This window comes from Callospermophilus lateralis, chromosome 2 (assembly GCF_048772815.1).
Source record: "Callospermophilus lateralis isolate mCalLat2 chromosome 2, mCalLat2.hap1, whole genome shotgun sequence".
NCBI lineage: Eukaryota > Metazoa > Chordata > Mammalia > Rodentia > Sciuridae > Callospermophilus > Callospermophilus lateralis.
In genome coordinates, this window is record NC_135306.1 from 146,507,567 (window position 1) to 146,535,333 (window position 27,767).

The 27,767-nt window shown below is 36.2% G+C and overlaps 1 protein-coding gene and 1 pseudogene across 1 annotated transcript in view; both read left to right on the top strand.

Moving 5' to 3' along the window:
* The window catches only part of Rsf1 (remodeling and spacing factor 1), a 168,785-nt gene that overhangs the window by 50,462 nt on the left and 90,556 nt on the right, over positions 1-27,767 (top strand). The window lies entirely within an intron of this gene.
* On the top strand, positions 15,555-22,867 carry LOC143392105 (integrator complex subunit 9 pseudogene; annotated as a pseudogene).

Here is a 27,767-nt window from a genome sequence, read left to right on the forward strand (position 1 = left end):
CTCCTATTTCTCTCTTTAGGGTTCTGTAGTTTTCATTGTATAAATCTTTCACCTCTTTTGTTAGGTTGATTCCCAAGTATTTTATTTTTTTTGAGGATATTGTGAATGGTGTGGTTTTCCTCATTTCCAGTTCAGAAGATTTGTTGCTGATATACAGGAATGCCTTTGATTTATGCATGTTGATTTTATATCCTGTCACTTTGCTGAATTCATTTATTAGCTCTAGTAGTTTCTTTGTAGACCCTTTTGTGTCTTCTAGGTATAGGATCATATCATCCGCAAATAGTGATAATTTAAGTTCTTCTTTTCCTATCTTAATGCCTTTGATTTCTTTTGTCTGTCTAATTGCTCTGGCTAGTATTTTGAGAACTATATTGAATAGAAGTGGTGAGAGAGGGCATCCCTGTCTTGTTCCAGTTTTTCTCCATTTAGAATGATGACTTCAGTTTTTCTCCATTTAGAATGATGCTAGCCTGAGGCTTAGCATATATAGCTTTTACAATGTTGAAGTAAGTTCCTGTTATCCCTAGTTTTTCTAATGTTTTGAACATAAAGGGATGCTGTAGTTTGTCGAATGCTTTTCTGCGTCTATCGAGATGATCATATGGTTCTTAACTTTAAGTCTATTGATGTGGTGAATAACGTTTATTGATTTCCGTATATTGAACCAGCCTTGCTTCCCAGGGATGAATCCTACTTGATCATGGTGCACGATCTTTTTGATATGTTTTTGTACCCAATTTGCCAGAATTTTATTGAGGATTTTTACATCTAAATTCATTAGGGATATTGGTCTGTAGTTTTCTTACTTTGAGGTGTCTTTATCCGGTTTGGGAATCAGGGTGATATTGGCCTCATAGAATGAATTTGGAGGTTCTCCCTCTTTTTCTGTCTCCTGAAATAGATTGTGGAGTATTGGTATTAGTTCTTCTTTAAAGTTCTTGTAAAACTCTGCTGTATATCCATCCGGTTCTGGGCTTTTCTTGGTTGGTAGTCTTTTGATGGCTTCTTCTATTTCCTCACTTGATATTGGTCTGTTTAGGTTGTTTATATCTTCCTGACTCAATCTGGGTAGTTCATATGTCTTAAGGAATTTATCAATGCCTTCACTATCTTTTATTTTATTAGAGTATAGGGTTTCAAAATAATTTCTAATTATCCTCTGTATTTCTGAATTGTCTGTTGTGATGTTGCCTTTTTCATCCCATAAGCTAGTAATTTGGGTTCTCTCTCTTCTTGTCTTCGTTAGCATGGCTAGTGGTCTATCAATCTTATTTATTTTTTCAAAGAACCAACTTTTAGTTTTGTCAATTTTTTCGATTGTTTCTTTTGTTTCGATTTCATTGATATCAGCTCTAATTTTAATTATTTCTTGCCTTCTACTGTATTTGCTGCTGATTTGTTCTTCTTTTTCTAAGGCTTCGAAGTGCAGTGTGAGGTCATTTATTTGTTGGCTTTTTCTTCTTTTAAGGAATGAACTCCATGAAATGAATTTTCCTCTTAGTACTGCTTTCTTAGTGTCCCAGAGATTTCGATATGTTGTGTCTGAGTTTTCATTTACATGTAAGAAATTTTTAATTTCCTCCTTGATGTCTTCTATAATCCTTTGTTCATTCAGTAATCTTCATGTGATGTAGGATTTTTCCTTTCTCATTTTGATTTCCAATTTCATTCCATTATGATCAGATAAAATGCATGGTAGTATCTCAACTCCTTTGTAATTGCTAAGATTTGCCCTGTGACATAATATATGGTCTATTTTTGAGAAGGATCCATGTGCTGCTGAGAAGAAAGTGTATTTGCTTGATGTTGGGTGGTATATTCTGTATATATCAATTAAGTCTAAATTATTAATTGTATTATTGAGCTCTATGGTTTCTTTATTCAACTTTTGTTTGGAAGATCTGTCCAGTGGTGAGAGAGGTGTGTTGAAGTCTCCCATGATTATTGTGTTGTGGTCTATTAGACTCTTGAACTTGAGAAGAGTTTGTTTGATGAACGTAGCTGCACCATAGTTTGGGGCATAAATATTAATGACCGTCAAGTCTTGTTGGCGTATGGTTCCCTTGAGCAGTATGTAGTGTCCTTGTTTATCCCTTTTGATTAACTTTGGCTTGAAGTCTATTTTATTTGTTACAAGTATGGACACCCCTGCTTGCTTCCGGGGTCCATATGAGTGATATGATTTTTCCCAACCTTTCACCTTCAATCTGTGTATGTCTTTTTCTATCAGATGAGTCTGCTGTAGGCAGTATATTGTTGGATTTTTTTTTAATCCATTCTACTAGCCTATGTCTTTTGATTGGTGCATTTAAGCCATTAACATTTAGCGTTACTATCGAGATATGGTTTGTATTTCCAGCCATATTTGGTTATGTATGTTACTTAACATGATTTGTTTTTCCTCTATGCTTAGTTTTTTCTTTACTGTACTACCTCCCACTGTTGGTTTTCATTGTTATTTTTCATTTCCTCTTCCTGTAATGTTTTGACAAGGATGTTTTGATGAGCTGGTTTTCTAGCTGCAGATTCTTTTATTAAACGTGGAAGATTTTTATTTCATCTTCAATCCTGAACCTTAATTTCGCTGGATACATGATTTTTGGTTGGAACCCTTTTTCTTTCAGCGTTTGAAATATGTTGTTCCAGGATGTTCTAGCTTTCAGAGTCTCTGTTGAAAGATCAGCAGTTATCCTGATTGGTTTACCCCTAAATGTATTCTGCTTCCTCGCTCTTGTGGCTTTTAAGATTCTCTCCTTATTCTGTATGTTGGGCATCTTCATTATTATGTGTCTTGGTGTGGATCTCTTATGATTTTGTACATTTGGTGTCCTGTAGGCTTCTAGTATTTGGATTTCCCTTGGTTTGGAACTCTAGTCCCTCTTGTATCCCAATAACTCTTAAGTTTGGTTTCTTAATGCTATCCCATAATTCTTGGATGTTCTGCTCATGATTTCTTAACATTCTTGCTGAACTGTCTATGTTCTTTTCAAGTTGAAAAACTTTGTCTTTGTTGTCTGAAGTTCTATCTTCTAAGTGTTCTACTCTGCTGGTAATACTCTCATTTGAGTTTTTAATTTGGTTTATTGTTTCCTGCATTTCCAGGATTTCTGTTTGTTTGTTTTTTATATCCTCTATCTCCCTATAGAGTTGATCTTTTGCTTCTTGGATATGTTCATGTAATTCATTGTCGAAGTGATTTTTCATTGTCTGAATTTGCTGTATAATGTCTTCCTTGAGACTCCAGATCATCTGAAGCATGTATATCCTGAACTCTTTGTCTGACATTGCATCAGCTGCAGATATTACCTCCTCTAATGTTGAATTGACCTGTATTATTTGTGGTCCTTTCTTTCCTTGTCTTTTCATACTGCTTATGATTCTTTCTAGCTTTGTGAAACTGTTGTGTTAATGTTTTTCCCCTTATATATTTGTATTGTTTTTGTATAACTCCAAAATCCCTCTTTTTCGGAGAAAGAAAATGTTAACAGTTCCCAATATTAACAGTACATTATCTAAGCACAAGTTTTCATTATTAATACATTTATAGTTAGATTCTAAGACTATAGATTTTGGTTTTAATTATTACTTAAGAATATATTCATTAGTTTCATAAAAGGCGTACCATATCTAGTGGCATATAGAAAACTTAATTTCAGACGAAGGTGTTATACTTAGAGGGAAAGGAGTGAGGGTATGAGGTTAAACTAACTTATCATCTTTGGAGAACTCTAACCAATAGACTGGTAATTTATGGAAGAATGTATAGACTTAACCTTCTATCTGTATTTAGATAGTTACCCTATGTATAGATAGCAAAAGTTAGGAGATTGAAAGTGGGATAGAGAGAATACGAATGAAAAAAAAGGATAAAATAACAAGGAAGAAAAGAGAAATAAGAGAAGGAAAAGGAAAGTAAGATAGAAATAAAGAAAAAAAATGGGGGGAAGGTGGGGTATATGCAATTCCTCTATATTATATTACTTGGTAATTCGGTTGTTCATACAGAGTTCTTTTTTTTTTTTTTAAAGAGAGAGTGCGAGAGGGGGAGAGAGAGAGAGAATTTTTTAAAATATTTATTTATTTATTTTTAATTATCGGCGGACACAACATATTTGTTTTGTATGTGGTGCTGAAGATTGAACCCGGGCCGCACGCATGCCAGGCGAGCGCGCTACCGCTTGAGCCACATCCCTAGCCCTCATGCAGAGTTCTTGGTTTCACATGTTGAAGTTGTGGAAGAGAGAAAGAGAGAAAAAAAAAGTCTCTAAGAACACTGTTTTCCGTGCTTCCAGTAGGTGGCGTTGTCTATTCCTAGCTTGAGCCTCTGTATTCAGGGTGGTGGGTATAGCCAGTGTGAAAGGAAATGACCTGTATCTTCCCTACTCTAGTCTCTGAGGTAGAAACCAGGTGCTTGTACAGTTGTTGTTTTGCGTTGATAGCTACAACCCCTAAAAGCTTGTGAGAAATATTTTGAGTTATTGCAGCTAAGGGTGGGGGAGTTGGAAACCGGGTACCTGGATCAGCCGCAGAACCGTGCTGGTAGCCACACCCCCTTTGATAGGTTTTAAGGGTTGATGGGCTTCCTCCAGACTAGCACATGGGGTGCGGCCGGAGTTCCTCTTCCAGTCTGGCTTGGAACTGGGCGTCTTCCTCCTCTGGTCTGGGTTGACTGGCGCCGGGCGTCTTCCTCCTCTGGTCTCAATTTTTGTGTCTTTTTTGAGGTAGGTGTTCAACTTTATTTTGAATGTGGCTATCTACTTGTGCCAGCCCATTTGTTTAAAAGACTGTTTTCTTCCATTAAATTGCTTTGACATCCTTTTGGGAAAACAGTTGTCCAAAAATGTGATGGTTTGTTTCTGAGATCTCAGTTCTGTGCCATTGACTTTTATGTCCATATTTTTGCTAAAATATGCTGTTGTTTACCATAGCTTTGTAGTTAGTTTTAACTTGTTTATATTTTGTAAATTATTTTTTCTATTATGCACTTTACATTTTCACATGAATTTGAGGATCAGCTTGCCAATTTCTGTAAAAATGTCACTTTGGATTTATAGAGATTTAGTTGAATCTGTTGATCACTTTATGGCATACTGCCATTCTAACAATAGTAATTTTTGTGATCTCTGAACATAGGCTGTTTGTTGTTCAGTTTAATTAAGTCTTCTTTAGTTCCTTTAAAAAAATACTTTGTAGTTTTCAGATTGGTCTTATACATTTATTATCTCTCAGTCTATATAAGAGTGGTTTTAGGACCTTTAGCTGATACCAAAATTTAAGGGTGCTCAAGTTTCTTAAATAAAATGGAATATTTGAATATTTGCCTATACCTATACATATCCTTCAGTAAACTTCAAATCATCTGTGGATTACTTATAATACTTTATAGACTGTAAGTTGTTACAAAATATTGTTTATGGAGTAACTAACTACAAGAAAATAAAGGTCTGTGCATGTTCAGTAGAGATCTTTTTTTTTTTTCCAAATATATTTTTTATTGGCTGTTTTTAGTTTTTCATGATAGTAGAATTCATTTTGACAAAATTATACAAGCATGGAATGTATCTATTCTAATTAGGACCCCATTCTTGTGGGTGTGTATGATGGTGGGATTCGTTTGGGTATTTCACATATGTATATGGGAAAACTATGTTAGAGTCATTCTACTGTCTTTCCTATTCCTGTACCCTCTCCCTTCCCTTCATTCCTCTTTGTCTTCTATTGCACTTCTCTTCTTCCCTGTGCTTCATTGTGATTCAGATTCCACATGTCAGAGAGAACATTCAGCCTTTTTTGGGGGGACAGGCTTATTTCACATAGCATGATAGTCTGTAGTTTGATCCATTTATTGGTAAATTTCATTCTTCTTTATGGCTTATTAATATTCCATTGTGTATATATACCACATTTTATTAATCCATTCATCTGTACAGGAGCACCTAGCTTGGCTCCATAGCTTAGCTACTATGAATTATGCTGCTATAAACATTAATGTGGCTACATCAGTGTAGTATGCTGATTTATTTATTTATTTTAGTTCTTGATAAGCCTTTATTTTATTTATTTATATGTGGTGCTGAGAATCTAACCCAGTGCTTCAACATGCTAGGGAAGTGCTCTACCAGTGAGCCATAAATATGTAGTATCAGCCATGTAGTATGCTGATTTAAAATCCCTCGGATATATGTTGAGGAGTGGGATAACTAGATCAAATGGTGTTCCATTATTAATTTTTTGAGGGATCTTCATACTGCTTTCCAGAATGATTATACCAATTTGCAGTGCCACCAACAAAGTATGAATGTACTCTTTTTCCCACAATCTCCCCAACCTTTATTGTTACTTGTACTCTTGATAATTGCCATTCTGACTGGAGTGAGATGAAATCTCAATGTAGTTTTAATTCGCATTTCTCTTTTTTTTTTAAAGTTTTTTTTTTTTTTTTTTTAAAGAGAGAGAGAGAGAGAGAGAGAATTTTTTAATATTTATTTTTTAGTTATCAGCGGACACAACATATTTGTTTGTACGTGGAGCTGAGAACCGAACCCGGGCCGCATGCATGCCAGGCGAGCGCGCTACCACTTGAGCCACATCCCCAGCCCTCGCATTTCTCTTAATTGCTACCGACATTGAGCATTTTTTCATATATTTGTTGACCATTTTTATTTTCTCTTTTGAAGAAGGTTCTGTTCAGTTTTTTGCCCTTTTTTTTTTTTGGTGGGGGAGTACAGGTGATTGAACTCAGGAGCTCTCAACCATTGAGTCACACCCCAGCCCTATTTTGTATTTTTTTTTAGAGACAAGGTCTCACTGAGTTGCTTAGTGCCTCGCTTTGGGCTGAGGATGGCTTTGAACCCCTTTAAAAATTTTTTAGGGGCTGGGGTTGTGGCTCTGAGTTAGAGCGTTAGCCTAGCATGCATGAGGCACTGGGTTCAATCCTCAGCACCACATAAAATAAAATAAAGATTAAAAAAAATCTTTTTTTAGTTATCAATGGACCCTTATTTATTTATTTATTTATTTGTGGCACTGAGAATCAAACCCAGTGCTTCATACATGCTAGGCAGCATTCTACCACTGAGCCCCAAACCCAGCTCCTAGTTGTAAATTCTTTTACCTTTTGTTTACCATGGCAGATTTTTACTGCATCTTAACTTCTGAATCTTCATTTTGCTAGATATAATATTCTTATTTGGCATCCATTTTCTTTCAGAGCTTGGGATATATATATTTTTCCAAGACCTCCTAGCTTTAAGGGTCTGAGTTGAAACATCAGCTAAGATCCAGATTGTTTTACTTCTAAATGTGGCCAGTTGTTTTTCTCTGTGTACCTTTAAAATTCCACCCTTTTCCTGTATGTTAGGCATTTCCATAACATAACAGTGTGTCTTGGAGTGGGTTGGTTTAAATTTTGTATATTCGGAGTCCTGTATGCCTCCTGTATTTGATTTTTCATTTCATTTTGAAGGTTTGGGGGAGTTTTCTGATATTGTTTTATTGAAAAGAATTTGAATTCCTTTAATTTATGTTTCAGAGCCTTCATCTATCCCAATAAATCTTAAATTGGGCCTTTTCATGTTATTCCATATTTCTTGAAAATTGAGTTTATGGTTTCTTAACGTCTTTTCTCCAAGGTCAACTTTCCCTTCAAGATTATTGTTTTTTTTCCATATTCTGAAACACTATCTTTTTAGTGGTCTAATTTGGTGCTGATGATTTCCATTTTTTTTTCTTTTTTCTTTTTTTGTTGTGCTGGGGATCGAACCCAGGGCCCTGTACCTGTGAGGCAAGCACTCTACCAACTGACCTATATCCCCAGCCCTCTATTGAGTTGTTAATTTGGTTCATTGATTCCTTCTTTTTGATTAATTCTTCTTTAGAAAAAGAATCTCTATCTCTTCCTCCTTATGGAAGTGGTCTTTCATTTTATATATTCTCTCTCCTTATGTCATCTTTTGCCTCGTAGATCAGTTTCCCTGTGAACTTTCTAAATTCTGTTTCCTCTGCTGTGGTGGCAATGGATTCTGTTTTGAGGTATTGTGTGTTGTTTGGGATGGTTTGTTTCCTTACCTTTTCATATTGTTTATGTTTCTACCCATCTATCTGGATGGATCTGAAGCTGCAGGGTTTCTACCCATGAGTTTTAGTGTCCCTTTATGTTTCTAATACCACAGAGATTAAATTGGAGCCCAATAAAGCAATAACCTATGCAAACAATATATAGCAATAGACTAGGTATTTAGTTTCTATTATTACTTCTATCATGTTAATTAATACAATACACAGAAATAGTATGATTATCAATTTCCATCGGTAAAAACAATAAATAATCATAAGTTATGTCTGGTATAAAATCAAGCAATAGGTGTTGCTTATGACTTCCACCATGTTAATTATTGCTATAGAATTGGTAAGGGCTGTCTGTCGTTATATAATCCTATTAGCATTAAGAGGTGTTGAGGATAGAGTTGATAAAGAGGAAAGAGGAAGAGATAGCAGGGTAGAAAAGTGTTTGCACTTTCAAAAGGTGAATGGGGGCAAATGTAGTGGGTGATGTAGGATGTGTTGGTTATCAGGAGTGAGGAGAAAAAAATAACAATTTAAAGACAGAGCGAAAGAGAGAAAAGTGAAATTTAGCTGTTAGCAAAAAAAAAAAAAAAAAAAAAAAGGAGAAACAGTAGTGGAAAAGACAATGCAGAAAAATCAAATATGCTAATCAAAAATCCTTACCCTCAAAAAATAGAGCCAGGAAAAATTAACTGTCTTCCAAAAAAAAAAAAAAAGAAAGCTATAAATGAGAAGATAGAAACAAATATGTATATGGGTAAATGTCCTTAAATCAATTCATATACATTCAAAAGAAAACAAAAACTTTTAAGGAGTTATTTCAATTATGGTGGATAGAATAGTCAGTGAAAATATATGTTTGCTGTCTGCACAACTGATTTTCTTTTCGTTTCTTCATGAGGTATGAATTGAGTGTGGGAGTATAGTCTGAGGGCTGTCCAATTCCTGCTTTTTATTTTGTTGCTCACCAAGTTGCCAGTTGACCTTTTAAGATTTCTCAGATTTTCTTCTTGGCCAAGTGGTGTGCAGTGGGATGGGAAGAGCTGTTGGCTCCACTCCCAGGGTGTGTTTGCTGCTGGATTCTGTGAAAAGAGTTTCTTGCCTTAGGTGACGTTCCCAGGAACATGGCTTAGATTTAGTGAGGTTGTAGGTGTGTGGTGAGTTATCTGGCAGTGTTGAATTAACATACCTCTCCAAACTTTTTGTTAAATATATTTTTTTTTAGTTGTCAATGGACCCTTACTTTATTTATTTATATGTAGCTCTGAGAAATGAACCCAGTGCCTTACACATGCTAGGCAAGTTCTCTAAAAATGAGCTGCAACTCCAGCTCTCTCCAATCACTTTTTATTTGTTTTTGGTTGAATATCCAGATGCAAAATCCATAGACAGGGTTGGGGTTGTAGCTTAGTGGTAGAGCGTTTTCCTAGCACATGTGGGGCACTAGGTTTGATCCTCAGTACCACGTAAATAAATAAAAAGTCAAAAATTTTTGAAAAACCTCATGGATATGGAGTGCTGACTATAATTATTTTTAAAATACAGCTCTTAGCAATTTTTTTATGCTGTCATAAATGGAGTTGCTTTCTTAATTTAATTTTCTAATTCCTTATTGTTCCTGTATAGAAATAAAATTATCTTGACTTTATTATATCTTGTAACTTTTTCAAGCTCATGTATTAACTCAAAAATTTTTTTGTGTGTATTTCTTATTTAGATTTTCTATTTAAAGTAATGTACCTACATATGTAGTTTACTTCCCCTTTTCTACTTAGATGCCTTTTGTTTTTTTCTTTCCCCCATGTGATTAGTCTCCCTGGGATCCCTGCTATACTGTTGACTAGAAATGGTGAGAGTAGATGCACTTGTTAACTTTTTCTTGATCTTAGGGAAAAAACCCTTTAGGCTTTCAGTATTTAGCATGAGGTTAGCTATGGATTATTCATAGGTGCCCGTTTTCTAATTGAGGATGTTCTCTTCTATTCCTCGTACATAGAGTATTTTTATCATGCGATACGTTCGATTTTTGTTTTGCTGTTTTCCTGCATCTGTTGAGATAACCTTGTTTTTTGTCTTGTGTTCTGTTTATATGGTGTATTAGATTGATTGATTTTCATATGTTGAACCAACCTTGAAATTCTGGGATAATTTCCACTTGATCATGGTGTATAATCCTTTAAATATCTTTGTAGATTTGGTTTACCAATTTGCTGTTTAGATTTTTTGTTTCTGTTTCCATTAGACATATATATATATATATATGTATATATATATATATATATATACACGTGTGTGTGTGAGAGAGAGAGAGTGAGAGAGAGAGAGAGAGAGAGAGAGAGAGAGAGAGGTCTTTGTTTTTGGTATTGGGTAGTATTTTTAACATGAAATAATGGCCTCATAGAATGAGTTGTAATGTGTTTTCTGTTTTTCAAAAGTGTTTGTGGCTCAGTGGTAGACTGCCTGCCCAGCATGTGTCAAGTACTGGGTTTGATTCTCAGCACCACATACAAATAAAATAAAGTCCATTTACAACTAAAAAAAATACTTTAAAAAAGGATTTGTGAAATATAGTGTTTAGCCTTTAAATATAATCGAATTTAGTAAAGAAGCTAGGGATTGGGCTTTTCTTCGTTAGAATTTTTATTTTTGTTATTGTTTATTCAGTCTCTTGACCTCTTCGATGATGACACATTTCTTCATCCTGAATCTTTAGTTTCAGGGCCATATACTTAACTACATATAGAACATCTTTACTCAAAAAATGCTGATGAATCTACATTAGAGCCTACATTACTGTAACAAAGAGGCCCCAAATATAATTTCTGAAATAATCAGTAAATTACCCTGTCATAATAATCTGATTGTTCTAGATTCTTGAGGCAACTTGGTTCTATGATGGTTTTTCCGTGATACAGGTTTTTCCCATTTTATTTTTTATTTTGCTTTTTTTTTTATGGTGGAATGTGCTTCTACTGCAGGCTGGCAGAGAGAAAGTCCAGGGCAAGCAATTTCCTTTTAAGAAATAGAGTAGAAACCAGGCATAGTGGCACACACTGTAATCCCACTAACTCAGGACACTGAGGCAGAAGGATCCTATGTTTGAAGTCAGCCTTGGCAATTTAGTGAGATTCTCTTAAAATAGAAAACAGAAATAGGACTGCAGGCATAGCTCAGTGCCCCTGAGTTTCATCCCCAGCAGCAAAAATAGAAGTAAAGTTTAAGTTACAATCCTACTTCTTCTACTGGTCCTTTGGGAAAACCCCAATTACATGATTATATTTATTTGTTAAAGGAGGTTTGAAAATGGCGTGTTTAGCTGGGTGGCCATAAGCTCAGGAATAAAAGATATTAGAGGGAGAACAGATTTGTATGGGAGAACTACAGATTTGGTTACTTTTCATGGTATAAATACTGTAGTTCATAATGATAAATTTAGGCCTGGCCATGTAATTGGGTTTTAGCCAGTGAAATACAGGGAAAATTGCCATATTAATCTTTGGTGCTGAACCTTTATGAGTAGTACATATTCTGCATGTTTTCTGTCCTTTTTACAGTGACTGGTAGTTTTGTGGGTAAAGGCTACTTATCTTGGAATGAAGATGATATAGAGTCTAGCCAATTCCAACCTGTCATCAACATATAGTATGACCAGAAACAAATGTTTGTGAAGTTGGCAGACTTTCCCACAAAGGGTTAGAAAGTAGGTATTTCAGGTGTAAGATTCTTTGAGTCTCTGTCACAAGTATTCAGCTTTGCTGTTGTTTGGTGAAAGCAGCTGCATATGATAACTGAATAAACAAATGTGCATGGTGGTGTTCCAATCAAACTTTATTTATACAATCAAGCAGTGTTTGGACCATTTTACTAACCATTAGTAGTATAAACAGATGAGATTTATAATTTAGGACATCCTGATACTCCTATTTAAATAGTTCTATCATTTATCTAAGCCCAAAATTCAAGTATCACCTTTGAATCCATTCTCAATTTGTTAAACTGTATTCTGCCCTTTCTGTTCTTTTGAGCTCTTCATTAAACTGGTGAGGATGTGAAGGCCTAAAGAGTAATACTTATTCTTGGCCATGTATCCAAATTGTTGTGACTTTTCTCTTCTCTCTTTTTTTTTTTTTTGGGGTAATAGCATTTATTGTTTCTTGGATTGGTAAGTGGTACTACCATCTAATCATACCATCTAATCAATCATTAAAATACAAACCTTTTAGTTCTTTTAGAGTTCTTTTGTCCTTTACATATAGTTAATCATTCATCCCTGATTGATTTGGCTTTCTTAGTAACCTTTCAGTTCAGGGCACTCCATCATTTTAGTCTGTGTCCTAATTGGTGCCATAGTCTGTCACTTATACTATTGTGGGATCCTCTAGATTGATCTCATTCAGTCTGTTCACCACAATTACAGTTGTAGATTGAAAGAATGACTCTTCCCTTCCCCTTTCTTTTCTTCTCTCAAGCACTGAGGATTGAGCACAGGAGTATTCTACCACTGGGCTACATCCACAGCCCTTTCTTTTTTTTTTTTTTTTTAATTTTGCAACAGGGTCTTGCTAAGTTGCAGTCTGGCCTCAAAGTTGTGATCTTCATTTCTCAGTCTCCTGAGTAGCTGGGAATACAGGTGTGTCCCACTGTACTACTTAAACAGTTCTCTTAAAACAGGCAACAAAATTATTGATGTCTGCCATGGGTTGTAGCTTCGTGGTAGAGTGTGTGCTTAGCAGCACAAGGCTCTGAGTTCATTCCCTGCCCCTATTGCTTGTGTGAAGTTCCTTTCTTTTTTCTTTTTTTCATTGCTTTTTTCCCCTTCTATCAACCTTACCAGTACATACTATGTTCTGTTGTTTCAAACTGTATTTAATTTCCAGAATGAACATGCAGTTTCTGGCTCCTTGATTCTTTGTATTTGATAAAGCAGGTCTTGCTTTTGAGTTTTCTTTCATTCTCTAAACATATCACCTTATTTATTTACTTTAGTAGTATTTTTCACTGTCTAAAATAATATTTACTTTTAAAGATCTGTTCCCTTCACAGGAATCTGTGATGACAAGGATTTTTGATTGTCTCTGTAATATTTTTAGCAACTAACTATTGCCTCACACAGAGCTGTCATTCAGTAAATATTTGTTGACTGTGTAAAGGATGAATGAATCTCCAGAATATTTTACTTCTAAAATCTCTTTGTACCAGCCACAATACATAAAATATGTATTTTTTTGGAATTTTTCCTGTATCTGTTCCCATGCCACATACTCAACACACTGAAGTATAAGTTCTCTGAGATTAGGGAGGTACACACACACACACACACATTTTAGTTGTTACCGGACCATTTATTTTATTTTATTTATAAGGTGCTGAGAATCGAACCCAGTGCCTCACATGTGCTAGGCAAGCACTCTACCACTAAATTACAACCCCATCCTGCAGGTATACATTTTATTCAACATTTTGCCACTTTACGTTATGCAAGCTCATATCAGTTGCTCAAACATATTAAATTTATCCTTTTATCAGATGCCAGTTTTTAGTACCATGATTTCTTAGTTTCTTCTGGGAGTGATTTCATGGATACTTTCACCTTTCTTTGTTGTCTTCAAATTTTTAAATATTGTAACAAATCTTTTTGCTAACAATTTAGTTGTCCCTATGGTTGAAACCAGAAGAGGTAAAGTTGACAGATGTTACACTGCTTATAATTATGTCTCAAAACTGTCCTTGATTAACTTCTTATTTGAGAACCAGACCCAGCTCTTGGATTTCTTCATTTTGGAGGACCTTGTGATAACACTAATGGAATGAGGTTCAAAAATTTTTCCCAGAGGTTTACAGCCTCATTTTTTGATTAATCATAAAAAATTAAAGTACATAGATAAATAAAGACCATATTCCTACCGCTTAGAATTAATGATTTTCTTTCATTAGTGTTTTCCATATTTTTTCTACCTTCAATTTTGGTGAGTACCTTTCATGACAATTTAAGTCTGTCTTCTTTTATCATTTTTGGACATATACTCCATATTTGAATCACAATAGTGTATATATGTAAGTTTTTTTTCTTTGTTTAGTTTTTAAATTTATTTTTAGTTATGTGAAATATTGTTTTGTATTTAACATTGGTGATGGAACCCAGAATGAGCATCATATTAAGCATGCATTCTACATGTGTGTAATTTCTTAAATTAATAAAGCACTTCCATATATGTTGCCTAAAAATCAGTTTTATTTCTCAACATTAAGTGATTTGTTAGGTTTTCAAGAACATACAGCAAAAGATGTGTGTCATATTGACCATTATATTTGCTCATCAGGTGTTTATTCTTTGATATAGTTGTCAATTTAGATTTTGTGATGCAAGGGCTTCTGTAACAACTAAGCCAGTGGGAGGCTTAAGCAACAGAAATTTATGCTTCAGAGTCCATAAGTCTAAGATCAGTGTGGTAAATTTGCTCTTTGTAGGGGCTTTCTTTCTTTCTTTTTTTTAAAAAAATATCTTTTTAGTAGATGGACAAAATACCTTTACTTATTTATCTTTATGTGGTGCTGAGAATTGATTCCAGTGCCTCATCTGTGCTAGGTGAGTGCTCTACTACTGAGCCACAACCTCAGCCCCTGTAGGGGCTTTCTTGTTAACTTGTAAATGACTGCCTTCTTACTGTGTTTTCACATAGTATTTCTCTTTGCATGTGAGGAGGAGAAATTACGATTATTATGTTTTGTTGATATGTGATTCCTTTAAGCAGTATGAAATGTCCTTCTTCATCCCTTCTGACTAACACTGGCTTGAACTTTACTTTATCCGATTCGAGGATACAAAACCCTGCTTTCTTATGCGGTCCATGTGAGTGTGGTGTCTTTTCCTCTTGAAGGCAACATATTGTTGGGTCTTTTTTTGTAATCCAATCTAGCAGCACATGCATCTTTCTCTACAATAGACTATATGATATGCCACAAGGAAGCCTTAGAAAATACCAAAAAAAGAGATAGTACTATGCATTGTAACAGACAATAATGGAATAACTAGAAATCAATGATAAAATAAAAAACACTCCAGGAGGCGACTCAACATGGCAGCGGGCGGGGAGGCAGTGCTTTCACTAACTCCTCAGCCATGCGGACAGAGACACACATTAGAATGTTCGGATTCTGCCTGCTGAGAAACTCCCAACAAAATTCCGCTGAAGTGAGACCTAGGTTGGGAGTTTGGGTTTATTGGAGGTGACAGCGTGCCCCAGACGGGGGAATCTCGGCCACCTTATGCACAGAGGACTGGCGCAGAAGGAGGCATGTCAGCACTGCCGGAGACTGTGTGCTGCGTAGAGACCCTTTGAAGAGGTTGCTAACCAAGCCTTCATGAAACAGCGGACTGAGAACGGTACAGACCAGAGACAGGCCAGACTCACCCCTCCCATCAGACACTCCAGCAAGGAGTATGCGGCCCGCCATAGCAGAGAGCTGACGTCACCAGATTTCGTCGCATGGGATCCCTTCTCAGCGAAATGGGCTTCAACAGGTGTGTGACTCCCATCGCCACCAGATGCATACAGCTGGGAAATCTCAAAAATCTCTCCCCAGAGCTCCGTGGGCGTGACTGTAGGGGCTGAGGGAAGCAGAGGGGACTCCCGACCCCCAACTCCCCCTACCACCAGCCCGACACCCAAGGCCTTGGACGCCAGCTCCCGGGGGCGTGGCCACCAAAGGAGTCCAGGCAAAATAAGCTGATGGTTCCCACTCCACAACCTTGGGGTCTGGGTGAATGGCAAACAGAGAGAGTACTCAGTCGTTTGGGAGAACAGGGCATTCGGGGCTGCAAGTGTAACTAGATCCGAGGAGAACACCTTTGGTGAGTGGAGCCTGGCTGGCTGGCCGGAGGAAGCGGGGAGGGGACGGAGAAGAGAAACGGCCCTGGACTAACAGGATTGGAGAGACGCCCACTAGTGGAAGAGGAGCTGCCTTACAGGGATTGCTTCCGGCATATAGAGGGCAGAAGCTCCGCTCAGAGGGCACAGCTCCACCTACTGGAAGAGAAGAAAATAGAACTCTAAGACTTCCTTTATCATTTTTTTTTCTTTTCCCTTTTCAATTTTTATTGTTCTTTCCATTCGCCTTTATTCTACATATTTTTCTCTCCCTCTTCCTCTTTAAGGACTCCTTCCTTTCCCTTCCCCCTAACTTTCATCCCAAGCATTACGACTTTCATTACGTGTAATTTTCTAAATGCAAATAGGTGAATGTTCCAAGGCTGTCTATAGGGCTCCTAAGTACCTAGCTATTACCAAATACCCTGATCCATTCGTGCCGCAGTCTGACTGGGCACAAATCACTGAGCCGCCACAAAGCACTTGTATGTTCAAACAGGAAACTTTATTGCCTGAACTCCAACAGCACTTTACGCACACTCCCCAGGAACTCTCCCGAACGCCATCCACGTGGCTCCTCTCTGGCACACCACCAACTGGAACTCCTTCCATCAGGCTGCGCACGCACTCACTCTCGGAACCCTGCGAGAACTCAACGGGAACTCCAAAGTAGTGGGCATCCGAGGCGGACAGTAAAGGTTTAATATACAATTGAATACACAGCCTGTTTCAATCCAGCATCATCCTGTCACAGCAATTATAGACAGCTTAACTTAATATCATCATCTTAATGGCTCGCCTCTCAACCATTATTTCTGGCAAAATGCCAGGGGCCATTCTGACTCAGCTGTGGCTCTCAAAACATTCCCCTGTTAATATCACCCTTCAGTAGAGCAATCTTCCAGAGTAGCCAAGACATACTAACCTTCATACCATCATGGCACCCAACCTAAACATAAAGTCCTAAGACCAAACATTAGATCGTTGTATGCCTGCAGAATCTGTAAGCCTTATATGAAACAAATGAATCAGCTTTAAATTACAATAAAGCCCAACATCTCTAGACATACTCTCCCACCACAAAGGAGAGACCACAGAGATATACAAAACCAAAACGAATTTATGGGAGAAAACAGAAACAGCAGTTAAACAGAATTGGAAAGTAAGGCGAACACCATGAAAAACAAGGGAAAAAAGGATTACAAACAATGCAGGACAACTTATACTTACAGGAGAACCTAGAGGCATCAGAAAAATGGACAGAGAAAGAGCTCAAGGCATACCTCACTCAGATGGAATGGAATCTTAAAGAAGTCATTAGACAGCAAGTCCAAACAATGAAAGAATACATTGAAAATGAATTACATAAGCAGATTCAAGAAGCAAAAAAATCAACTCTACCAGGAGATAGAGATTTAAAAAAAAAATCAACAGTAATCCTAGAAATTCAGGAAACCATAAACCAAATCAAAAACTCAAATGAGAATATTACAAGTAGACTAGATCAACTAGAAGTCAGAACATCAGATAATGAAGACAAAGTATATCAACTCGAAAAGAGTATAGTCAACGCAGAAAGGCTGATAAGAAACCATGAACAAAACATCCAAGAGATATGGGCTGTCATTAAAAAATCAAACGTAAGAGTCATTGTGATAGAGGAAGATATTGAGGTCCAAACCAAAGGAATGAGCAATTTGTTGAATGAAATAATTTTAGAAAACTTTCCAGACAAGAAAGATGGAATGGATTGCCAAATCCTGGAAGCCTACAGGACCCCAAACATAAAAAACTGTAATAGACCTTCTCCAAGACACATTATCATGAAGATATCCAACATACAGAACAAGGAGAGAATATTAAAAGCTACAAGAGAAAGGAGGCAGATTACATTCAGGGGTAAACCAATTAGGTTAATGCTGATTTTTCATCACAGATTTTGAAAGCGAGAAGATCCTAGAACAACGTATTTCAAACCCTGAAAAATAGTGGATTCCAACCAAGAATATTGTATCTAGTAAAATTAAGCTTCAGGTTTGACAATGAAATTAAAATATTTCACGATAAACAAAAGTTAAAAGAATTCGCAGCCAGAAGACCAGCACTACGAAGCATTTTGAGCAAAACACTACAAGAAGAGGAAATGAAAAACAGCACCCAAAACCAATAGTGGGAGGTAACTCACTAAAGGGGTGAAAAATAATCAAAGAGGAAAAACAAGCCAAATTAAAATATATAAACAAATAAACAAACAAACATGAATGGAAGTACAAATCATACATCAATAGTAACCCTAAACGTTAATGGCTTAAACTCACCAATCAAGCGACATAGGCTAGTAACTTCTATTAAAAAAAAGAGATCCAACAAAATACTGCCTTCAGGAGACTCATATGATAGGAAAATACATACACACAGGCTGAAGGTGAAAGGTTGGAAAAAAACATACCACTCACATGGTCCTCGGAAGCAAGAAGGAGTGGCCATACTCATATCAAATAAAATCAACTTCAAACCTAAGTTAATCAAAAGGGATAAAGAAGGACACTATATACTGTTAAAAGGAACCATTCACCAACAACACATAACAGTTATCAATATGTATGCATCAAATAATGGTGCTGTGATGTTCATAAAACAAACTCTCCTCAAGTTCAAGAATCAAATAGACCACAACACAATAATTATGGGTGACTTCAACACACTACTCTCACCATTGAACAGATCCTCCAAACAAAAGTTGAATAAAGAAACTATAGAACTCAATAACACAGTCAATAACGTAGACATAACCGACATATATAGAATATATCAACCATCATCAACTGGATATATGTTTTTCTCAGCAGCACATGGATCCTTCTCAAAGATAGACCATATATTATGCCATAGGGCAACCCTTAGTAAATATAAAGGTGTGGAGATAATACCATGCATCTTATCTGATCATAATGGAATGAAACTGGAAATCAATGATAAAAGAAGGAAGGAAAAATTCTGCATCATCTAGAAAATGAACAATATGTTACTGAATGATCAATGGGTTACAGAAGACATAAAGGAGGAAATCAAAAAATTCTTAGAGATAAATGAAAATACAGACACAACATATTGGAATCTATGGAACACAATGAAAGCAGTTTTAAGAGGGAAATTCCTTGCCTGAAGTTCATTCCTCAAAAAAAAGAAAAAACCAACAAATAAATGAGCTCACACTTCATCTCAAACCCTAGAAAAGGAAGAGCAAAACAACAGCAAGGGTAGCAGAAGGCAAGAAATAATTAAAATCAGAGTGGAATTCAACGAAATTGAAACTGAAGAAACTATTGAAAAAATTGAGAGAACCTCAGACAATGAAGTCAAAAATACATGATCTTGAAAGTAGAGTTGAACATGCAGAGAAGATGCTAAGAAACCATGAACAGAAACTCCAAGAATTATGGGATAACATGAAAAGACAAAATTTAAGTGATATCGGAATAGATCAAGGAGCAAACCAAAGGAATGCACAATCTTTTCAGTGAAATAATAGCAGAAAATTCCCCAAACCTAAAGAATGAAATGGAAAATCAAATACAAGAGGCTTACAGGATGCCACATGTACAAAATTATAGTGGATACACATCAAGACACGTTATAATGAGAATAACGAACATGCAGAATAAAAATAAAATCTTAAAGGGTATGAGAGAAAAAAATCAAATTATGCATAGGAAGAAAACAATTTGGATCTCAACTGATTTCTCATCCCAGACCCTCAAAGCTAGGAGGTTCTGGAATAATATATTTAAATCTCTGAAATAAAATGCATGCCCATCAAGAATTTTCTGTCCAGCAAAATTAAGTTTCACATTTGAAGATGAAATTAAAACCTTCCAGAATAAACAGAAATTCAAAGAATTCATGACTCTAAAGCCTACATTACAGAACATGCTCAAGAAAATATTCCATGAGCATGAAGTGAAAAAAAAAAAAAAAAAAAAAGGGAAAACCAGCAAAGGGGGGATCTACACTAAAGGGATATTGAACCAGATGAGAAACTTAAGACAAATCAAAAACCAGAAATAAATCAAAATGAAAGGAATTAGAAATCATATCTCAATAATAACCTTGAATATTAATGGCCTAAACTCATCAATCAAAAGACATCAATTTGGCAGATTGGATTAAAAAACAAGACCCAACAATATGCTGTCTTCAGGAGAAGATGTCTTACCCATTAAACTCATGGGTAAAGACACCCACGGGCTGCTGGTGAAAGGATGGGAAAAAAATTATCACCCATATGGATTGTATAAACAAGGAAGGGTTTCCATTCTCATCTCACATATAAATAAACTTCAAACCAAAGTTTATCAGAAGAGACAAAGTGGGACATTTCATACTTCTTACGGGAAGAATATATAAGCAGGACATAACAGTTTTAAATAATTATGCTGCAAACAATGGAGAATCTATGCACATCAAACAAACCATTGTCAATTTCAAGAGTCAAATAGAGCACAGTACAATAATATTGGGTAACTTTAACACACACTTCTCAGTAATAGACAGATATTCCACTGAAAAAGTAAATAAAGGGTCTATAGAACTAAAATTACAATCAATAATATAGACTAAAGAGACATATAGAATATTTCATCCATTATTGAGCAGGTATACTTTCTTCTCAGCAGCACATGGCTCCTTCTCTAAAATAGACCACATCTTATGCCACTGAGCAACTCTTTTTATTAATTAATTTTTAAATTTATGACAACAGAATGCATTACAATTCTTATTATACATATAGAGCACATTTTTTTTCATATCTCTGATTATATACAAAGGTATATTCATACCAATTTGTGTCTTTATACATGTACTTTGGATAATAATGTCTTTCACATTCCACCATCACTTATAACCACATATCCCCTCCCTTCCCCTCCCACCCTTTTGCCCTATCTAGAGTTTGTCTATTCCTCCCATGTACCCCCTTTCTATCCCACTATATCAGAGAAAACATTCGGCATTTGGTTTTTGGGATTGTCTAACTTCACTTAGCATTATCTTCTCTAACTCCGTCCAAATGCCATGATTTCACAAAGCAACTCTTCACAAAGTAAATACAAAAAAAGAAAAGAAAAACAACACCAGATTATACACTACATTCTATTAGACCACAATGGAATGAAAATGGAAATCAATGAAAAATTTTTTAAAAAGCTACTGTAAGAAAGGAAGACTAAATAATACACTATTGAATGATGAATGGATAATAGAAGAAATCAAGGATGAAATAAAAAAAATTTTAGAGGTAAATGAGAAAAAAAATAGAGGTAAATGAGAACACTGATAACATTTCAAAATCTCTGGGACGCTATGAAGGCAGTACTAAGAGGAAAGTTTTTGCATTGAGCACATTCATTAAAAGAATAAAAAGTTGGAGCTGGTTTTGTGGCTCAATGGTAGAGTTCTTGCCTAGCATGTTGGAGGCGCTGGGTTTGATTCTCAGCACCACATATAAATAAATGAATAAAATAAAAGATTCATCAACATGTTAAAAAAATCAAAAAAGAACAAAATTCAACAAATAAATAATTTAACATTACATCTCAAAGCCCTAGCATAAGAAGAACAAATCAAGACCAAAAACAGTAGAAGACCGGCAATAAAAGCAGAGCTGACATCAGTGAAATCAAAACAAAAGAAATAATTCGAACCAAGCTTCCCTCAAATACAGTGATGTGCTGGTTTTGACAGGACTTACCCAGATCCCCACTACAAACCCTGATCGCATGGTGGGAGAGTTCTGCAGCAACCTGGCTCTCACAGTTCGAAATGGAGGAAATGTGTTGGTCCCCTGCTACCCTTCTGGAGTGATCTACCACCTCCTGGAATGCCTGTATCAGTACATTGACTCAGCCAGCCTCTCCAACATCCCCTTCTACTTCCATCTTCTCGGTGGCAAACAGTTCACTTGAATTTTCCCAGATTTTTGGCGAGTGGCTTTGTCATAACAAACAGAGTAAGGTGTATCTCCCAGAACCACCTTTTCCTCACGCAGAGCTCATTCAGACCAATAAGCTGAAGCACTACCCCAGCTACCATGGAGACTTCAGCAACGACTTCAGACAGCCTTGTGTGGTGTTTACTGGGCACCCTTCCCTCCGATTTGGGGACGTGGTCCACTTCATGGAGCTCTGGGGAAAATCCAGTCTCAACACTGTCATAGTTACAGAACCAGACTTCTCATACCTGGAAGCACTGGCTCCCTACCAGCTCCTGGCCATGAAATGCATATGCTGCCCCATTGATACACGACTAAATTTCATCCAGGTGTCGAAGCTGCTTAAAGAAGTGCAGCCCCTGCATGTGGTCTGCCCTGAGCAGTACACCCAGCCACCCCCAGCCCAATCACACAGGATGGACCTCATGATCGACTACCAGCCCCCAGCCATGTCCTATAGTTGGGCTGACGTCCTCGCCCTGCCCTTCAAACATGAATATGAAAAGATAGAAATCATACCAGAGCTCGCGGATTCCCTGGTGCCCATGGAGATCAAACCCGGCATCTCCTTGGCAACTGTCTCAGCTGTGCTGCACACTAAAGATAACAAGCACGTGCTTCAGCAACCTCCCAGACCCACCCAGCCACCAGTCGAAAAAAGAGAAAGCAGCGGGTGAGTGAGGACATTCCGGACTGCCAAGTGCTGAAGCCTCTGCTGAGCGGCTCCATCCCTGTGGAGCAGTTCGTGCAGATCCTGGAGAAGCAAGGCTTCAGTGATATTAAGGTGGAAGACACAGCCAAGGGCCATATTGTTCTGCTCCAGGAAGCTGAGACACTCATCCAAATTGAAGAAGATTCAACCCATATCATTTGTGACAATGACGAGATGCTGAGGCTGTGACTACGAGATCTTGTCCTCAAATTCTTACAGAAGTTCTGAATGGGACATAAGAGCCATTTTCACTCCTGGGATCCTACAGTTCTTCATCATGGCTCCCAGCACCGGCCATCTGATGAAGGGCAGGAAAGGCCTTTCAGTGTGTCTGGAATCCTCTGGCTTCAGGAATGAAGAGGTGGCGCTGGAGGGAAATGAGCTGAAGCTGTGACCAGGATCTTCTAATCCAGGCAAGAACTTTCCCTTTGAACTTGAGAATCATTTTCAACTCTGGTTTTTGAGTAGCTGAGGGGTGACAGAAGCCCTTTCCAAGAGGCTCACAGTGGACAGGGAAGTAAAGGGTGACTGGCTTGTTGTCTCATGTGGCCCATGTTTGTTTTTCATGATCCATTGACTCTGGGCAGGGGAACTAGTGTTTGATTTTATTTACCTGCCTTTAGTGCTGCAAGTAATAAGATGATCCCCCCAAATAAACCATCTATCCTTTCACAAAAAAGGGGAAATAATTCGAAAAATTGAGAAAACACAAATTTAGTTCTTTGAAAAAATAAGTAACATAGCTAAATCCCTGGCCATGCTAATGAAAAGAAAGAGAGAAAACTTAAATTACTAAAATACAAGATGAAGACGGAAATATCAAAACGGGCTTGTCTGAAATAAAGAAAATAATTAGAAACTATTTTGAAAATTTATCTTCCAATAAAATAGAAAATATCAAAGATATAGACAAATTTCCAGAGATGTATGACCTACTCAAACTGAATGAGGAGGTCATACACGATTTAAACAGATTATTTTTAAGTAATGAAATAGAAAGTGCCATGAAAAGCCTACCAACCAAGAAAAGCCCAGATGAATTCTTAGCCTAGTTCTAAAAGACTTTCAATAAAGAATCAACACCAATATTCCTCAAAGCAATCCATGAAATAGAAAAAGAGGGATCCCTTTCAAACTCATTCTACGAGGATAATATTATCCTGATACCAAAAACAGACAAAGAACATGAAGGAAAGAAATCTTCAGGCCAATATCCCTGGTGAACATAGATGCAAAAATTCTCATTAAAATTCTGGCAAATCACATGCAAAAGCATATTAAAAAGATAGTGCTCTGACTGGGGCTGTAGTTGTGGCTAAGCAGTAGAGTGCTCACCTAGCAGGTGTGAAGCCCTGGGTTTGATCCTCAGCACCACATGAAAATAAATGAAAATAAACGTATTGTGTCCAAGTACAACTAAAAAGTAAATATTAAAAAAGATACTGCAACATGATCAAGTGGGGTTCATCCCAGGGATGCAAGGTTTGTTTAACATAAAAAAATCAATAAATGTAATTCATCATATTAATAGCCTTAAAAACAAGAATTATCTTAATCGATGGAGAAAAATCATTTGACAAAATAAAGCACACCCATGTTCAAAACACTATACAAACTAGGGATAGTAGGAACACACCTCAACACTGTAAAAGCTATGTATATGTTGAACGCAAGGACAGCATCATTCTAAATGGAGAACGATTGAAAGCATTCCCTCTAAAAACTGGAACAAGACAAGGATGTCCTTTTTCACCACTTCTATTCAACATCATCCTTGAAACTCTAGCCAGAGCAAGTAGACCAAAGAAAGAAATTAATGAATACAAATAGGTAAAGAAGGACTCAAACTATCATTATTTTCTGATAACATGATTCTATATCTAGAAGATCCAAAAAATTCCACTAGAAAACTTCTAGACCTAATAAAAGAATTCTGCAAAGTAGCAGGATATAAAATCAACACCCATAAATCAAATGCATTCCTATACATCAGGAATGAATTTACTGAAAGACAAATTAGGAAAAATACCCCATTCACAATAGCCTCAAAAAATAAAATACCTGGGAATCAATTAAAAAAAAAAAGAGGGGAAAGACCTCTACAGTGAAAACTACAAAACATTCAAAAAAGAAACCAGAGAAGATGGAACTATCTCCCACATTCCTGGATAGGCAGAATTAATATTGTCAAAATGGTCATACTACAGAAACCATGATACAGATTTAATGCAATTCCTATTAAAATCTCAATGACATTCTTCATAGAAATAGAAAAAGCAATCATAAAATTTATTTGGAAGAACAAGATACCTGGAATAGCTAAAGCAATTCTTTGCAAAAATCAACTCAAAGTGGATCAAAGACTTAGGCAGTAGAACAGAGACCATGATCCTAATAGAAGAAAAAATAGGCCCAAATCTTCACCATGTTGGCCTAGGATCTGACTTCCTTAAAAAGATTTCTAAAATGCAAGAAGTAAAATCAAGAATCATGAAGTGGAATGGATTCATATGAAATAGCTTCCTCTCAGCAAAGGAAACAATAACATGAGGAGCGAGCGTACAGACTAGGAGAAAATCTTTACCACATGCACCTTCAATAAAGTATTAGTCTCTAGGATATATAAAGAACTCAAAAAAATTAACACCAACACCCCCCTCCAAATAACTCAATTAATAAATGGGCTAAGGAACTGAACAGACACTTCATAGAAGAAGAAATATAATCAATTCCATCAGGATAGAAAACCAGGAGTGGGATGGAGATTTGGAGGATGTTAAAATTGTCTGAGGAGTAAATACTCCAAAATTTAACTGAGGGAACACAAAGGTATTCAAATATTGCAAGCATAAGGGACATAAACTAGAAGAGAGGCACTGTATACTTTATAATGTTTTCATACCATGTTTCAGAAAATTTGAAACAATAAAGATTTACAATGAGGGCTAAGGTTGTGGGTCAGTGGCAGAGTGGTCGCCTAGTATGTGTGAGGCCCCAGGTTCGATCCTCAGCACCTCATATAAATAAATAAAATAAAGAAAGGCATTGTGTCCACCTACTTTTACAACTTACAACTAAAAATAATATATTAAAAAAAGATTTACAATGATATTCAGCAAATGCATCCATGTTCATTAAAGATGGAATTTCTACTATATTATAGTATGACTTTAAATTTAAGTAAATGTTTATGTAAGTTTCCAAAAGTTAGCTCACATAGAAATTAATTTGGAAGAAGAAACAGGAGACATTTTTAACTCAAGTTAAAAAAAAAAATGTGTAACCGATGTGATTCTGCAATCTGTATATGGGAGTTCATAACCCACTTGAATCAAATGTATGAAAAATGATATGTCAAGAGCTATGTAATGTTTTGAACAACTAATAATAAAAATAAAAATAAAATTTAAAAAAATAGACCCTAAGTTGATTGTTTTGTTTGGGTTCTAATCTTGTTCCATACCTCTTTAAATATACTTTGCATGGATGTGAAACAAACATGCCTTTATATCTACCAATGTGAAATTTGATCTTCAGCCAAAAAAAAGTAACTGGTTACTAATAACCAGGTGCAAAAAATAAATAAATAAAATAATAAGTAAAGGTATTATGCCCATCTACAACTAAAAATGAAAAAGGAAAAAAAGCCTAACAAACAAGAGAAGCCTAGGAGTATGTGGATTCTCAGCCAATTTCTATAGAACCGTCAAAGAAGAATTATTACCAATATTCCTGAAATTATTCCATGAAATAGAAAAGGAAGGAATCCTTTCTAACTCAGTTCTATTAGGCTATTATCACCCTGATACCAAAACCAGACAAAGATATGAAGGAAAGAAAACTTCAGACCAATATCCCTGGTGAACTTAGATGCAAAAATTCTTGCAAATCACATACTAAAATATATTAAAAAGATAGTACACCACAATCAAGTGGGGTTTATCTGAGGGATGCAAGTTTGGCTCAACATACGGAAATCAATAAATGTAATTCATTACATCAGTACACTTAAAGAATCATATGATCATCTTAGTAGATGCAGAGAATGCATTTGACAAAATACAGGACCCTTTCATGTTCAAAACAGTAAAAAAACTAGGGATCATCGGAGCATACCTCAAAATTGTAAAAGCTATCTATGCTAAGCCTAAGGTGATCATCATTCTAAATGGAGAAAAATTAAAAATATTCCCTCTAAAAACTGGAACAAGACAGGAATGTCCTCTTTCACCAATTGCATTGAAAACTGTCCTTGAATCTCTAGCCAGAGCTAGTAGACAGATGAAAGAAGTTGAAGAGGAAAAGAAGAAGTCAAACTATTACTATTTGCTGACATGATTCTATATTTAGAGGATCCAAAAAATTCTACCAGAAAACTTCTAGAACTAATAAATGAATTCATCAAAGTTGCAGGATATAAAATCAGTACCCACAAGTCAAATGCATTTCTATACATCAGTGATGTATCCTGTGAAAGAGAAATTAGGAAAACTACCCCATTCAAAATAGCCTCAAAAAGAAAAAACAAAATCCAAAAAACTTGGGAATCAAACACTAAAGGAAGAAATTGAAGAAGACCTTAGAATATGGAAAGATCTCCTATGTTCTTTTATTGGCAGAGTTAACATTGTCAAAATGGCCATACTACCAAAACTATTATACAGATTTTATATAATTCCTACTAAAAATCCCAATCATATTCTTCATAGAAATAGAAAAAGCAATGAAAAAAACTGGAAAAATAAGAGACCCAGAATACCTAAAGCAATCCTTAGCCAAAACATAGTGAAGCAGGAGGCATCATAATACCAGACCTTAAACTATACTACAAAGCCATAGTAACAAAAACAGCATTGTATTGGCACCACAAAAGACATATAAACCAATAGTACAGAATAGAAGACACAGAGACCAACCCACATGAATATAATCATCTCATATTAGACAATGGCCCCAAAGAAAACAAAACAAAACACATTGAGGAAAAGAAATCCTATTCAATAGATGGTGCTGGGAAAGCTGGAAATCCATATGTAGCAGAATGATATTAAACCTATCTCTCACACTGCACAAAAATCAAAAGTGGATTAAAGACTTTAGGCACTAGAACAGAGACCCTGCACTTAAT